Raw genomic sequence first — 15,319 nt, 5'->3', positions numbered from 1 at the left:
AAGGGCCGAGCATAATGCGTAAATTTTTTTTAATCGCATGCCGCCATTTATTAATTTATTTTCATGTCACTCGGCTATGCGTCGTGCTTAACAGGCTACTATTTTGACCCTTTGCCATACTTCCTCGTACAACACATTCTCACACCCAACTCGTAAAATAAGGACGTTCGGTCAGGAGCCTTTCTTGTTCTTATTTGACGTTAAAAGTCTCCTTTAGCGTCTCATGTAAACGTGCTTGGTTGCCACTATTGCCGTCCCTTTTTCGGAGAAAAACAACGGGGAAAGGACGCCTCAAAAGCCGGGAAACACACCGCGGGTGAAGCGCGACAATAACGGAATCGCGGAGGTTAGGTTTAGGAGAAAAACAACGGGGAAAGGACGCCTCAAAAGCCGGAACACACGGCCCAGACCGGGGAAACAAAAGAAAAACAACGGGGAAAGGACGCCAAAAGCCGGGAAACACACACCGGTAGACGGGGAAACAAAATGCCATAGACGGGGAAACAAAAGAAAAACAACGGGGAAAGGACGCATCAAAAGCCGGGAAACACACGCCGGAGACGGGGGAAACAAAAGAAAAACAACGGGGAAAGGGACGCTCAAAAGCGCGAAAAACCCGCCGTAAAGAGCGGGGAAAGGAAAGAAAGAAAAAACAACGGGGAAAGGACGGATCAAAAGCCGCCGGAAACACCCGGAGACGGGGAAACAAAAGAAAAAAGACGGGAAAGGGACGCCAAAAGCCGGGAAACACCCCCTAAAAGGCGTAAAAAAACAAAAGAAAAAAAAGGAAAACGCATCAAAGAAAAAGCGCCCACACACGCCGGAGAACGGGGAAACAAAACGCCATAGACCGGGAAACAAAAGAAAAACAACTGGGAAGAACGGCCTCAAAAGCCGGAAACAAAAGCCACACGCGGGCGAACCCGTTTTACCCATCCGCCACCCCAACCACCGTCCTTATCCAGCAATTTCCCCTTACATACCACTCGCTAAGTCTCATCCAACTGCGGCTCTCCCCAGTACGTTACACAAATACGCCGAAGGGTGCCATTTTCGTCGCATCAGACGCTTAAGGACACTGACCAAACGTACTTATTTTACGAGTTCGGAATGAGAACGGGTTGCCTCGTAACACATCCTGCTGCTGCAGGAATAGCAACATGGATTTCAGTGCCTCATTCCGTAGCCACTGATATGCCTGCGCTTCTCTCTGATGCTCTGAAACAAATGTTACAGGCAACAGAAACATCGCTGCACGTGACGCTAGTTAACACTACACTCGACAGCAGCTAACGTTAGCCTACTGCTAGCTACTAGCTGTGTAAAGTTTGTCTGTATTTTACTGTAGAGGATTCCGACACCGGGATGTAACAATCTGCAGTTGCCGTTGTCGGAAAAACACAGACCCACAGCCTTGTGGTGCATTCAAAGTTATTGTTAAATGCCCTTTTCCCATCTGGTGGTTGTTTTTGAACTATAGAAATTCAGCGATTAAAAAAAATGAATTTGAAAATGAATTTGACAGCCCTAATATATATGCATAGATTAATAAGTAATTAATGTCATTACCTTTTGAATATACGTTTTCAAACTGAATTTATATATCTGACTGTTCGTTTGTCCAGCTGCAAGATCAGCTGGACAAACGTTCAACTGACTACAACCCAGGCCCCCCATCCCCAGGCCCCCCTAGTTTTCACTAGACTGATGGGACCATTCTAAAGTTCTGTTCTGGATGAAAACACATTCCTCTTCTTGCTCTTTCACATACCGTGAGAAAGAAAAGTATATATCAATTAGGGCTGGGCAACGATAAAAAGTTTTAATCACGATTAATCGCATGATTTCCCTGATTAATCAAAATTAATCGCATTGTTATACGCAAAATCCAGCAGAAAGGTTTATTGTTTTTCATCATGTAAGTAACCTAGGTAAACTGAACCAATGACTGACCATTTTTAATAGGCCAGAAAGAACTCTTTAACAACCATTTCCCTATTTCTCTTGTCTGACTTTCTTACTGCTAGTTCCTCTAAGTGGCAAAAAATAATAATCAAGCTGTTAACATTGATACGGCAAGGACTTTGCATTGTCATTGCCCCTCAGGCACACACAAACCAACGCATGCACGCATGCACGAAAATCAAGCCCTTAATAAATGCAATGTAATGCCATCTCCCATGTCTGTTGTACATTTGGATAGCCTGAAGAATGTGCATTTGGTTAACTGGATATGCAGCGTTTTTCTGTTGCATGTCTTTTTGGGGTTTGTGTGTTTTTTTACTTTGCGCCGTTTCTGTATTTGCAGCACATTTCTTCAAATGCGTTGTAGTTTGCTCTAGTTTGCTCTGGTCAGCCACCATAGTTAAAACATAAAGGCCATAGCACATTCATACACATTATGTTTGTCGTGCTTAACAGGCTAAGCCTTGGCAAAATTACCTGACGACAGTGATGGTTTGTCAACAGGGCATAGCGGGGAAGATGGTCATGTGTGTTTCGGAGGAAGCACATGTGATATCCTATTGCAGCAAGCATTGTCTGTGTTGTTTTGAAAGGTGTAACCACAAACTTTTGTCTCGCCACTGTCCTGACTCACTGTGACTTGAACAAGCTGCTGGGGTGAGATTAGTCTGGCGCTCTATCACTTTGTCTATCAAGGTACTCTTTCATCGATGATTTAACGTGAAACGAGTTCGGTACCCAACACTAAACATACTTGCATGCATGGCTTGTTTAATTCCATGTTTTCTTTCTAGGCAGACAACAAGAAACTGAAGTCATCCTATTTTACAGTTTGTAGATTGGTGAGACACTCCAGATTAAATGTATGTTTGTTGAAAAAGCAAGTTTTTCATGATATGTCCGTGTCAAGTCACAGAAATACCTGCATCCCTGAGTTTTGATCTAGGATAGTAATACCAAACACGATGCAAAGAATAAGTAGGTACAAACAGGTTACCAGGGGCTGAGGAGTTTATTTTTGCGCTGCAACCCCCTTAGAAGGCTAATCTGGCCATGATGATCAAAATTTACTTAACAGACAAGTCAGTCGACTTAATCATGAGTCTCCTCCTCGTTAAGGGGAAGTTTCTTTCTTCGAACACTCACGTGTTCTAAGAAAAAAGGTTTGGCTGACTCTCGCCATACAGACAGACTGATCTCATAAAGTGCTGTATGTATGACATGGCAATTCGTATGCCATTTTGGCGTGTTATCAAGAAGCTTAATCGCTTTTTAGCATGTTTATGAACACCGTTTGGCCTCCATTGACCTACATTACGTGTGAATTAGCGACGTAGCAAGTAGTATGAAAGGACAGAAGTCCGCAGAGGGAGGTTGTTTGGGGTGGCGGATGGGTAAAACACAGGACTTTCACCCAGGAGAGCTGGGATTGCGTCCCGCGTATGGCATTTATAAGCTTAATTTTTAAGCCTTCCCCAATGTTTTTTTCCTAACCGTTTATTTTTTTCCTAAGCGTGTGACGTTGGTCCCCATCGTGTTTTTTTTCTTTTTGACGTTCATTTGTGCTACTAAAGCCTTTCCCAATGTTCTTTTCCTAAACCCAACGTTGTTCTCGCGATAGCACTGTACATTCTTGCAATAACGCGCATAATCTGTTTACATGGCTAATAAAACGGTGGCTGACATGTTGGACTGTGCGAACACAGCGTCCCTCTTTCATTCCTTCAACCAGCTTTTTGAAAAGGTTGGCATGGCGTGTGCGCATCTCAAAAAACCTGTTGATATCCAAGTCTTTGATAATGTTTAATGTAGCTGTGTTTCTCCTCCTTATCGTGTCTGCAGCCTTGCAAACTGTTGGCTGGTTGGTTTGTGTACAGCAACCATAGCAACGCACAGAGCTGACCATAAGCCGTAAACAGGCAAGACGCCGTAAACTGGGTGTGAACTGCAGTAAAGCTCCCGACTGAGATGCATATTCCGAATGCGCTGTATACATTTCCAAAGAGTACCTCTAAAACCTGAATAATACCAGAATATCCCACATTTCTTAATCTCAAAAAATGCTATATTCGGAAAAAGGCCTTATTCGGAATATCCAACCGGAATATGATGTTTACATGACCTGTATCAAATTTGGAATATTGTCGTATTTGGAATAATAGTGGAATATTGGTGTGCTTGTAACAGATGAAGAGAGTATTCCTACAGCACCACACACCCACCCAGGAAGGAGTTAACTGCAACTAACATTCCTTTTCATTATTAATCATTATTTGGTTAATAAACCCAACAGTCGACAGAAAAAAAAAACATCAACATTTCACAGAGCCAAAGATGACGTGCTGATACTGCTTGTTTTGTACCACCAGTCGAGAAAAGACCAAATATTTTTAATTACAGTGATACAAAACAAAGAAAGCAGCAAATCCTCATAATTAAGAAGCTGTCAACTGACTTCTTGCTTAATTTACTATTGTCCAATACGTGAGTCTAACCACTCATACACCATGCCATGACATTGGTTTTGTGGTAGAAATGCAAAGATAACCCCACCCCCTGCATTACTGCTTTATATTACACAATTACTACATGAATGTCTTCCTGCATGTATAAAAGTAAGTGCCAGGAATCGGTAGGTACAGATATTTACATAACCTGTGAATCTCTGACCGCTCCGTTCGAGAGAAGCCTTTTGTCTTTGATTTTGAGTCAGCGGAAAGGTAAATATTTAATATTTCAACCTAATTTACTTTACACATAAACTGCAACTGCAAACCAATTCGACCATTAGCATTTTTTCTTATTTCAGGATGAAGTGTATTGCGGTCTTTCTTGTGTTGTCCATGGTCCTTCTCATGGCTGAACCTGGAGAGTGTTTCTGGGAATGGATTGGTAAATGACATCAAATATCTAGAAAAGCTTACTAATAACAATAAGTTATACTTAAAATAACTCAATAAAAGATATTGTGCCATGAAGGTGTTAACCCTTTAATATACACTGTGTTCATAATGAATGTATTACTCTGATTGTGCTTTACTTCAAACTGTAATGAGGTTGTGATACTCTTACCCCTACTTTCCACCGGGTGCGTCCCAGAAGCGTTGTGAAGCGGCACTACGCGCCACGAAAAATACGCGGCAGGTCTATTTTCACACGAGTCGCGGGGTGTTCAAACAGCGAGAGTATCCAGTCAATTTACCAAAAGACACCCCCTAATATTGAATATGTCTCCTCTACAACACCATAGACAATGAGAGATTTGTCTGGAGGTGGAAAAACATAACAAGACACCATAGAGCCTGTTTATAAGGACAACACCAGAAAAGAGAGGACATGGAGTTTAATTGCAGGAGTGCTTAGAGTGGAAGGTAGATACTAGCTTAATAAACACACAATTATTCTTCCAATTACTTGTAGAAACAATAAAATCTGTGAATCAGGCAGGAAAGATGCTCCGCTTCTAAGACGCTCCCAGTGTGCTATGGTGCGGGGCGGAGGACAGAACAAAACTGGGTAACAATTTACAATAAGGTACACCAAAAATAGCTAGTTAATGATTAGCTACTGTTTTTGAAAGAGTAACGAATGATTAGTTACTGTTTTTCAGAACGGTAGTTACTGTTTTTTCAGAAAGATTAAAGAATGATTAGTTATGGTTTTTCAGAATGGTAGTTACTGTTTTTTGAAAAAGTAACGAACGATTAGGTATTGCTTTTCAGAAGCGTAGTTACTGTTTTTAGAGAAGAGTAAAAGAATGATTAGTTACTGTTTTTCGAATGGTAGTTACTGTTTATTGTCTGAGTAACAAATGATTAGTTAATGTTTTTCAGAACTGTAGTTACCGTTTTTCAGAATGGTAGTTACTGTTTTTTGAATGAGTAACGAATGGTTAGTTACTGTTTTTCAGAATGGTAGTTTTTTGAAAACCATTCTGAAAAACCATTCTGAAAAACAGTAACTACCATTCCGAAAAACAGTAACTAATCATTCGTTACGCTTTGAAAAAAACAGTAACTACCATTCTGAAAAAAGTACCTTACCATTTGTTACTCATTCAAAATACAGTAACTACCATTTTGAAAAACAGTAACTAACCATTCGTTACTCATTCAAAAAACACTAACTACCATTATGAAAAACAGTAACTAATCATTAATTACCTATTTTTTTGTGTACCTTATTGTAAAGTGTTACCCAAAACTGCGACACAGCCAGAACGCAGCATTGGAAAATCCAGTGATGTGTGATATAAAGTAAAGAGTTCAGATGTAACGTAATCATCTTTTTCCTTGTCTGTTTTATGTAGCCGGCCATGTGGTGAATGGGATGCGTGGGTAAGGACCACTGTATATCAATAATACAATCATACCAATATATCATAATATGAATACAAACCCTACTACTTATTCAACTTCTTCTCTTCTCACAATGTTATGTTCTACTGCTGAATCTTCTCTCCCTCAACCAGAATCATTAAAGGTGGGGCGGAAGATCAGCTGGACAAACGTTCAATTGACTACAACCCAGGCCCCCCACCCCCGGGCCCCCCTAGTTTTCACTAAACTGATGGGACCATTCTAAAGTTATGTTCTGGATGAAAATAAATTCTGCTTCTTGCTCTTTCACATACTATGAGAAAGAAAAGTATATCAATATGTATATGCAGCAATCTTTTTGATCAACATCAATTCATTTGGTAGAATGTCGGCCCTTCTGAATAAACTTGCATTAAAAAACATAAAATATTTTTCTATTGTCTTATTTGAATATTGAATTTTGATGCAAAATGTATAAGAGTTATCAGATATAAGGAAGTAATGGAAAGAGAGCCCTGTGTGAACCACAGACAGTATATAAGAATGGACCAACAGATCCTGTTGCTCTGGACGGAGACCAGTGAAGGATATTAGAAGCACTTTTCCGGTGATCTCTTGCTTTACTGTGCAGCCTCCAACTGAGAGAGACAACGTAAATGTGACGTGAGCAAGCTGCCTGAAAGTTGTAAGTCTTCTGGTAGCTGTGCCAAGAGAAATCTCAATCATTCCCAATCTTACAGAGACGGAGAGCGTAGGTATATGTAAGGAGATAACATAGGCACAGGCTAATTGTTGCTAACTAAAATGCTAGTTAACATTAGTAATTAAACCTAAACAGCTCATGTAAGTCCAAACTGCCTGTGAGCTTCTCCTGTACTATACGGTAATTCCTCTACTATGTGACACAATCGGTAGCCTATTTTTACAAAAGCGTCTGCTACGGAGCCATAACGTGAGGTACAAGGTAATGGAGCCTTTTATACATTGCTGTGTTTCTTTAGAAATAAACAATGGACAAATAGAGTCTTGAAACGCTTCAGATGTTAAGTTATTCGCTGTCAAAGTGACGTCAAAATGAATGGCAGTCAGTGGAATGCTAACGGGTGGTGATCGCTTTGTAGCATCAGGAAGCCATAGGAGGTTCGAGTTCTGCGAAGCTTTTACCCCTTGGTGTGAACAAACTCTGGTTTTAGGTTAAGAATAGATGAACTACTGAATCTATCTCTCCCAAAATTCTATTAGTCTATGTTTGCTCTCCCGTAATAAAACTTAAACAATAATTATCTCTATCTGTTGTTTATACTCTGAACTATGCGGAAAGCTACAAACTAAAGCAGTAATGTAATGTCAGTAACATAGTCAAAGCAGAAAAAAAGGGATAGATAGCTACTAAATTGTCCTCAGCCATGGACAAAATAAGTAATTGGCTTAAATCTTCTTGCTTAACACTAAACATTGAAAAAACTGTTGGAATGTATTTTGCTAAGTCCAACAAAGTTAAAGATATGCCTAACATTTATTTTAATGGACAAAAAATTAACATTGTCACAGAGATTAAATATCTAGGTGTCCATCTGGACCAAACTCTAAGTTTTAAAAAACATATTAAAAGAATGTGCAACTCTATTAAATATAATATCTCTGTTTTTAGACATATTAGGAATAGTTTGACAATTGAAGAATCTTTCATGTATTTTAATGCCATGATCTCACCACACATCACCTACTGTTTGTCCTGTTGGTCGCAGGCCAACGAGACTACACTCAAATCCCTCAGATCGGTCTATAATCAAGCGTTAAAAGTGCTTGATAGAAAAGCCCTTCGCTATCATCATTGCAATATTCTCAGTAAATATAAAATATTAAGTTTTGATTCACTTAGATAGTACAAACTTAAGAACAGTTTTCAAAAGTGTTAGTAATATTGCTCCACCATCAATGAAAAAATTCGTAGAACTTTATTCTGAACATACGAACAGAACATTGCGCTCCACTGCTCACAGAAATTGTGCTATCCTGAAAAGATCCTCTGCCTTTGCCAAGACAGCCTTTTCATTTAAAACCATTAAACAATGGAATCGACTCCCAGGCAGTCTAAAGTTGTCTGTAGATTTTAATAATTTCTCTCAAAACTTAAAGAAATACATCCTCGATAACCAGCTGTGTGAGCATCAGCACACTTAAAAGTTTACAAATGTAATATTGAAGTAAATGTTTTTGACTATGTTGTATATATTTTAGGCTGTGATGGTTTTTTGATTAGTTTTTTATTTAAACATCTGATTAGTGTAATCTTGCATGTATTTGTTAGTACTATTGACAGCTATTTGTAATATATTGTTTTAATGTTGAGTGCACCTGCCCGGGGACTGCAGATGGAAACTAGCATTAGCTAACTCTGGCACAAAACATCTTTTTGTAAGATTAATGTATTTTGTACATTGTCCCTGACAAATAAACTAATTCAATAAATAAATAAAAATAGGGATTGAGATGCAGCAAAGGGTCCCGGCCAGAGCCACAAACCCTGGCCTCTGCGGTGGAGACTCATCCTTATTGAGTGCAGCTCTCTACCGGTGAGATGTTAGGTGACGACATGTAATACATTTTGATGATTCATTATAAAATATAATAAAAAACAAGGGAAATAAGAAAAGGAGCACACACTGAGTACACAAGTAACATGCATCTCCTCCATAATCCTAAACAATGCTGTTGACAGCTCTACACTTTAAATGCTATCGGCTGCCCCGTGGCTTCAGAGGACCCCAAAATGCTTAAAATGTCCCTCAAGAGATCTTGAAACAAAGCCGCCTGACAAAAGTAAGAATGAAATACAACTGACATTATTGATTTTGTTCTGCATAGGTGTTTATAAAATTGCCGCTTGTTAAAGATAACTGTGTTGCGTGTAGACATAGTCGTTTGTATGGGTTTGTATGCACATGTCCGGAATATGGGTGAAACAGTTTGAATGGGTCGGATGCAGCTGGAAAAATTTGTTTGGATATCTATAATTTACAGGTGCTTAACCCTTGTGTGGTCCTCAGGTCAAATTTGACCCGTTTTCAAAGATCTGTGTCTCAAATGCAGCTAATAAAATTAATACTGGCATTGTATATTCTTATAATTGACAGGTACATTTTTTACGAGATGCTGGTAGCGAGCATGCTTGGGTGGCAGAATGCTGACCAATTTCTAGGCTACCAAGTGTTCCAATTAACTTTGATGATGTTAACTTTGGCATGATTGCCAAGTCAGTATAGCCTACGCCCTAAAGCATCCCCTGCTTTATTGTCTATATAACAATAAATAGGACCACATTTTTAAATTAACATCATGCTGTATTAACCCTATCCACCCTAGAGTATTTTTGAGAACTGATTGTCAGTCTGGTTTTATTTAAAAAAAAAAAAAGCATGTAAAACATTAACCCTGTTGTGCAGAGTCAATCTATAAACATCATGTTGTTCAGGACAAACTGGGCTATTAGAATATTTGTGCTGCAGTGAGGTCACTTGAATGGAACAAGGTTGTGGGAAAATAAAGACAAACAAATAAATAAACGGAAATTGAATCTCACAGATATGTATTGGTATCATACACACAGCAATAAAAGCTAAGCCAATCTCCTGTCTAAAACAGTTCTCATATGTCTTGGGAGTCAAACAGTGAAAAAATAAACATTATAACTTATACAGTTGACCAAATAAAAAAAAAGTCCAGACGCTTTTCCCTCATAACATTCACTTATGCCAATTCTCAAAATAATTATGTCATATTTATTGATATCACACACACAGCAATGCTACACCAGCATTTGTGTTGTCTAAAACAGTTCTCTTATACATTTGGAGTCATCCAGTACAAAAATAAATTATATAGTGGATAAACTATTTACATTTCTTCAAAAAAGGTCAAAACAGTAATGCCATTCTTCTCTGTAGAATGGTTTAGAACGGTTATAGACGATCTTTGGTCACATCTAACTGTTCAGGTCTTCACACAAATGAATTGATCCTTGTGTGGTCATGTAGAGCCACGTAGAGTTTTTACTTGAAAATGTCTCTCTCAATATGCTGTATTTGGTTAGTTTAGATGCTGCAAATGTGGTCAGCAGAAAGGTTTAACTTAGGGCCTGCTTATTGTTTTTAATCACGGCTTCAACCTAAGTAAACTGAACCAATGACTGGCCATTTTTAATGGCCAGAAAGAACTCTAACAACCATTTCCTTATTTCTCTTGTCTGACTTTCTCATAGCTAGTTCCTATAAGTGGCAAAAAATAATAATCAAGCTGTTAACATTGATACGGCAAGGACTTTGTATTGTCCCTTGCTCCGACCCGCAGCACCAACGAGCGAGCACGCACGTACGCCGCACGCATACGCCACGCATAGCGCCGCACGCATGCATTATACGCCGCATACGCCAAATCAAGCCCTTAATAAATGAAGCGTAATGCCATCTCCCATGTCCTGTGTATGCACGTTTGGATAGCCTGAAGAATGTGCATTTGGTTAACTGGATATGCAGCGTTTTTCTGTTGCATGTCTTTTTGTGGTTTGTGTTTTTTTTACTTTGCGCCGTTTCTGTATTTGCAGCACATTTCTTCAAATGGAAGTGTTTTTGGTCATTGTAGTTTGCTGTGGTCAGCCACCATAGTTAAAACATAAAGGCCAGCACATTCACACACATTATGTTTGTGGTGCTTACCTGACGACAGTGATGGTTTGTCAACAGGGCATAGCGGGGAAGATGGTCACGCTGTGTTTGGAGGAAGCACATGTGATATCCTAATGCAGCAAGCATTGTCTGTGTTGTTTTGAAAGGTGTAACCACAAACTTTTGTCTCGCCACTGTCCTGACTCACTGTGACTTGAACAAGCTGCTGGGGTGAGATTAGTCTGGCTCTATCACTTTGTCTATCAAGGTACTCTTTCACCGATGATTTAACGTGAATCTGTACTCGGTAGCACCAACATAATTTGGTCGGTACCCTTAAAAGCACAGAGTTCGATACCCAACACTAAACGTACTTGCATACATGGCTTGTTCAATCCCATGTTTTTCTTTCTAGGCGAGACAACAAGAACTGAAGTCATCCTATTTTAAAGTTTGTAGATTGGTGAGAACCTCCAGATGAAACTGTTTGTTGAAAAGCAAGTTTTTTCATGATATGTCCATGTCAAGTCACAGAAATACCTGCATCCCTGAGTTTTTGATCTAGGATAGTAATACCAAACACAATGCAAAGAATAAGTAGGTACAAACAGGTTACCAGGGGCTGAGGAGTTAATTTTTGCTGCAATCCCCTTAGAAGGCTAATCTGGCCATGATGATCAATATTTACTTCGGACGACTGATCTCATAAAGTGGCATATGTATGACACACCAAGTGTTATACAACAAGCGTGTTAATCGCTTTTTAGCATGTTTATGAACACCGTTTCGGCCTCCATTGACCTACATCGCGTGAATTAGCGTACGTAGCGAGTAGTATGAAAGGACTGAAGTCCACAGAGAGGTTGTTTGGGTTGGCAGGATGGGTAAAAACAGGACTTTCACCGAGGAGAGCTGGGATTGTCCCGCGTGTGGCATTTATAAACTGTTATTTTTTTTAAGCCTTCCCCAATGTTTCTTTCCTAACAGTTTATTGTTTTCCTAAGCGTGTAGCGTTGGTTTCCATCGTGTTTTGTTTTTGACGTTCATTTCAATCGTTCGTTTGCAGATATGCAAAAATATTTATTGTACAACTGTATGATATTGAATGTACAAAGTCTTTTTGGAGATTGGACTCCATCGAATTAATCTTCTTAAAGGGGTAGGGAATAGGAATAACCCCGATGGAGTCAAGACACTGGTGGCGGTTGAAGAGACCAGAGACCGGACCGGAGAACTAGCGGGCCGGTCAGCGGGATAAACACAACTACCGGGAGGCAGGGGATGAGGAGGGCGAGCGCTTGCCTGAAATGACGGCTGACAGCACAAGGAGATAACAGATTTAAAGCAGAGTTGTAAGGCTGTGATTGGCCCCAGATCTCGTGGTCGAGTCTGATTGGTTTAACTGACACGTCACTTCTTGAACAGCTGATTTGATTTAAGAATGAAGAAGTGATTGGGGTAATGACGCCCTGAAAGAATCCTGTGTTTCGAGCTTCATTTGTGCTACTAAAGCCTTCCCAATGTTCTTTCCTAAACTCCAATGTTGTTCTCGCTGATAGCATCGGCACGCTCGCCATAACACGCATAATCTGGTTTACATGGCTAATGAAAGTGAATGTTTCACTCAATATTCTCGCTTACATGTAGCCGCAAAATTTGTTTTTTTCCAAGTTTCCAGCCGTGGCTGACATGCTGCATCACTGTGCTAACATTGTTCCTTCATTCCTTCAACCAGCTTTTGAAAAAGTGGTTGGCATGGCGATGTGTACATATGAAAACTCCATTGATATCCAAGTCTTTGATAATGTTTAATGTAGCTGTTTCCTCCTTATCGCGGTTCGCAGCCTTGCAAACTCGTTGGTTGGTTGGTTTGTGTATAGCAACCATAGCAACGACAGAGCTGACCATAAGCCGTGAACAGGCAAGACGCCAGAACTGCTGTGAAACTTGCAAACTCCCGAACACTGAGATGCATTCCAAATGCGCTGTATACATTTCCAAAGAATACCTCTAAACCTGAAATAATAACACCAGAATATTCCATACTTCTTGAATCGTGGAAAAAGCTATATTCGAAAAAGGCTCCATTCGAATATCCAACCGAATATGCTGTTTACGCGGACTGCATCAAATTTGGAATATTGTCAGATGGGAATAATAGTGGAATATTGGTGTATTGTAACAGATGAAGAGAGTATTCCTACAGCACATCACACCCACCCAGGAAGGAGTTAACTATAACCACATTCCTTTTCATTATTAAATCATTATTTGGTTACAAAACCCAACAGCCATAGAAAAAAAACATCAACATTTCATTGCATTAAAGATGACGCACATACTACTTGTTTTGTCCCACCAGTCGAAAGCAAAAGACCAAAATATTTCGAATTATCGCGGATACGAAACAAAGAAAAGTATATGCGGGCTACGTATTGTTGCATTAATGTATTTTGTACATTGTCCCTGACAAATAAACTAATTCAATAAATAAATAAAAATAGGGATTGAGATGCAGCAAAGGGTCCGGGCCAGACACACAAACCCTGGCCTCTGAGTGTAAGGACTCATCCTTATTGGTACCGCTCTCTACCCGGTGAGATGTTAGGTGAGACATGTAATACATTTTGATGATTCATTATAAAATATAATAAAAAACAAGGAAATAAGAAAAGGAGCACACACTGAGTACACAAGTAACATGCATCTCCTCCATAATCCTAAACAATGCTGTTGACAGCTCTACACTTTAGAAGCGTATCGGCTGCCCCGTGGCTTCCAGAGGACCCCCAAAAATGCTTAAAATGTCCCTCAAGAGATCTTGAAACAAAGCCGCCTGACAAAAGTAAGAATGAAATACAACTGACATTATTGATTTTGTTCTGCATAGGTGTTTATAAAATTGCCGCTTGTTAAAGATAACTGTGTTGCGTGTGAACATGCGTTTGTATGGGTTTGTATGCACATGTCCGGAATATGGGTGAAACAGTTTGAATGGGTCGGATGCAGCTGGAAAAATTTGTTTGGATATCTATAATTTACAGGTGCTTAACCCTTGTGTGGTCCTCAGGTCAAATTTGACCCGTTTTCAAAGATCTGTGTCTCAAATGCAGCTAATAAAATTAATACTGGCATTGTATATTCTTATAATTGACAGGTACATTTTTACGAGATGCTGGTAGCGTAAGCATGCTTGGGTGGCAGAATGCTGACCAATTTCTAGGCTACCAAGTGTTCCAATTAACTTTGATGATGTTAACTTTGGCATGATTGCCAAGTCAATGTGTAGCCACGCCCCTAAAGCATCCCCTGCTTTATTGTCTATATAACAATAAATAGGACCACATTTTTAAATTAACATCATGCTGTATTAACCCTATCCACCCTAGAGTATTTTTGAGAACTGATTGTCAGTCTGGTTTTATTTAAAAAAAGCATGTAAAACATTAACCCTGTTGTGCAGAGTCAATCTATAAACATCATGTTGTTCAGGACAAACTGGGCTATTAGAATATTTGTGCTGCAGTGAGGTCACTTGAATGGAACAAGGTTGTGGGGAAAATAAAGACAAACAAATAAATAAACGGAAATTGAATCTCACAGATATGTATTGGTATCATACACACAGCAATAAAAGCTAAGCCAATCTCCTGTCTAAAACAGTTCTCATATGTCTTGGGAGTCAAACAGTGAAAAAATAAACATTATAACTTATACATTGTTGACCAAATAAAAAAAGTCCAGACGCTTTTCGGCTTTTCATAACATTCACTTATGCCAATTCTCAAAATAATTATGTCATATTTATTGATAACACACACACAGCAATGCTACACCAGCATTTGTGTTGTCTAAAACAGTTCTCTTATACATTTGGAGTCATCCAGTACAAAAATAAATTATATAGTGGATAAACTATTTACATTTCTTCAAAAAAGGTCAAAACAGTAATGCCATTCTTCTCTGTAGAATGGTTTAGAACGGTTATAGACGATCTTTGGTCACATCTAACTGTTCAGGTCTTCACACAAATGAATTGATCCTTGGTGTGGTCATGTAGAGCCACCGAGTTTTTACTTGAAAATGTCTCTCTCAATATGCTGTATTTGGTTAGTTTAGATGCTGCAAATGTGGTCAGCAGAAAGGTTTAACTTAGGGCCTGCTTATTGTTTTTAACAACGGCTTCAACCTAAGTAAACTGAACCAATGACTGGCCATTTTTAATGGCCAGAAAGAACTCTAACAACCATTTCCTTATTTCTCTTGTCTGACTTTCTCATAGCTAGTTCCTATAAGTGGCAAAAATAATAATCAAGCTGTTAACATTGATACGGCAAGGACTTTGCATTGTCATTGCCCCGCACGCACAAC

The 15,319-nt window shown here is 39.3% G+C and overlaps 1 protein-coding gene and 1 long non-coding RNA gene across 2 annotated transcripts in view; one reads left to right on the top strand and one right to left on the bottom strand.

Moving 5' to 3' along the window:
• LOC120547023 (exostosin-1) overlaps positions 1–15,319 on the bottom strand; it is a 334,390-nt gene that overhangs the window by 101,290 nt on the left and 217,781 nt on the right. The gene's annotated exons all lie outside the window — the stretch shown is intronic.
• LOC120547027 lies at positions 4,413–6,715 on the top strand. Its single transcript, XR_005637018.1, has 4 exons — positions 4,413–4,685; positions 4,775–4,857; positions 6,275–6,302; positions 6,437–6,715. It is a non-coding gene; the product is annotated as an uncharacterized LOC120547027 (long non-coding RNA).

Source organism: Perca fluviatilis, chromosome 18, assembly GCF_010015445.1.
Source record: "Perca fluviatilis chromosome 18, GENO_Pfluv_1.0, whole genome shotgun sequence".
NCBI classification, from domain to species: Eukaryota; Metazoa; Chordata; class Actinopteri; order Perciformes; family Percidae; genus Perca; species Perca fluviatilis.
The sequence above is the reverse complement of the archived record's forward strand: the minus strand, read 5'-3'. Positions and strand labels throughout refer to the sequence as shown.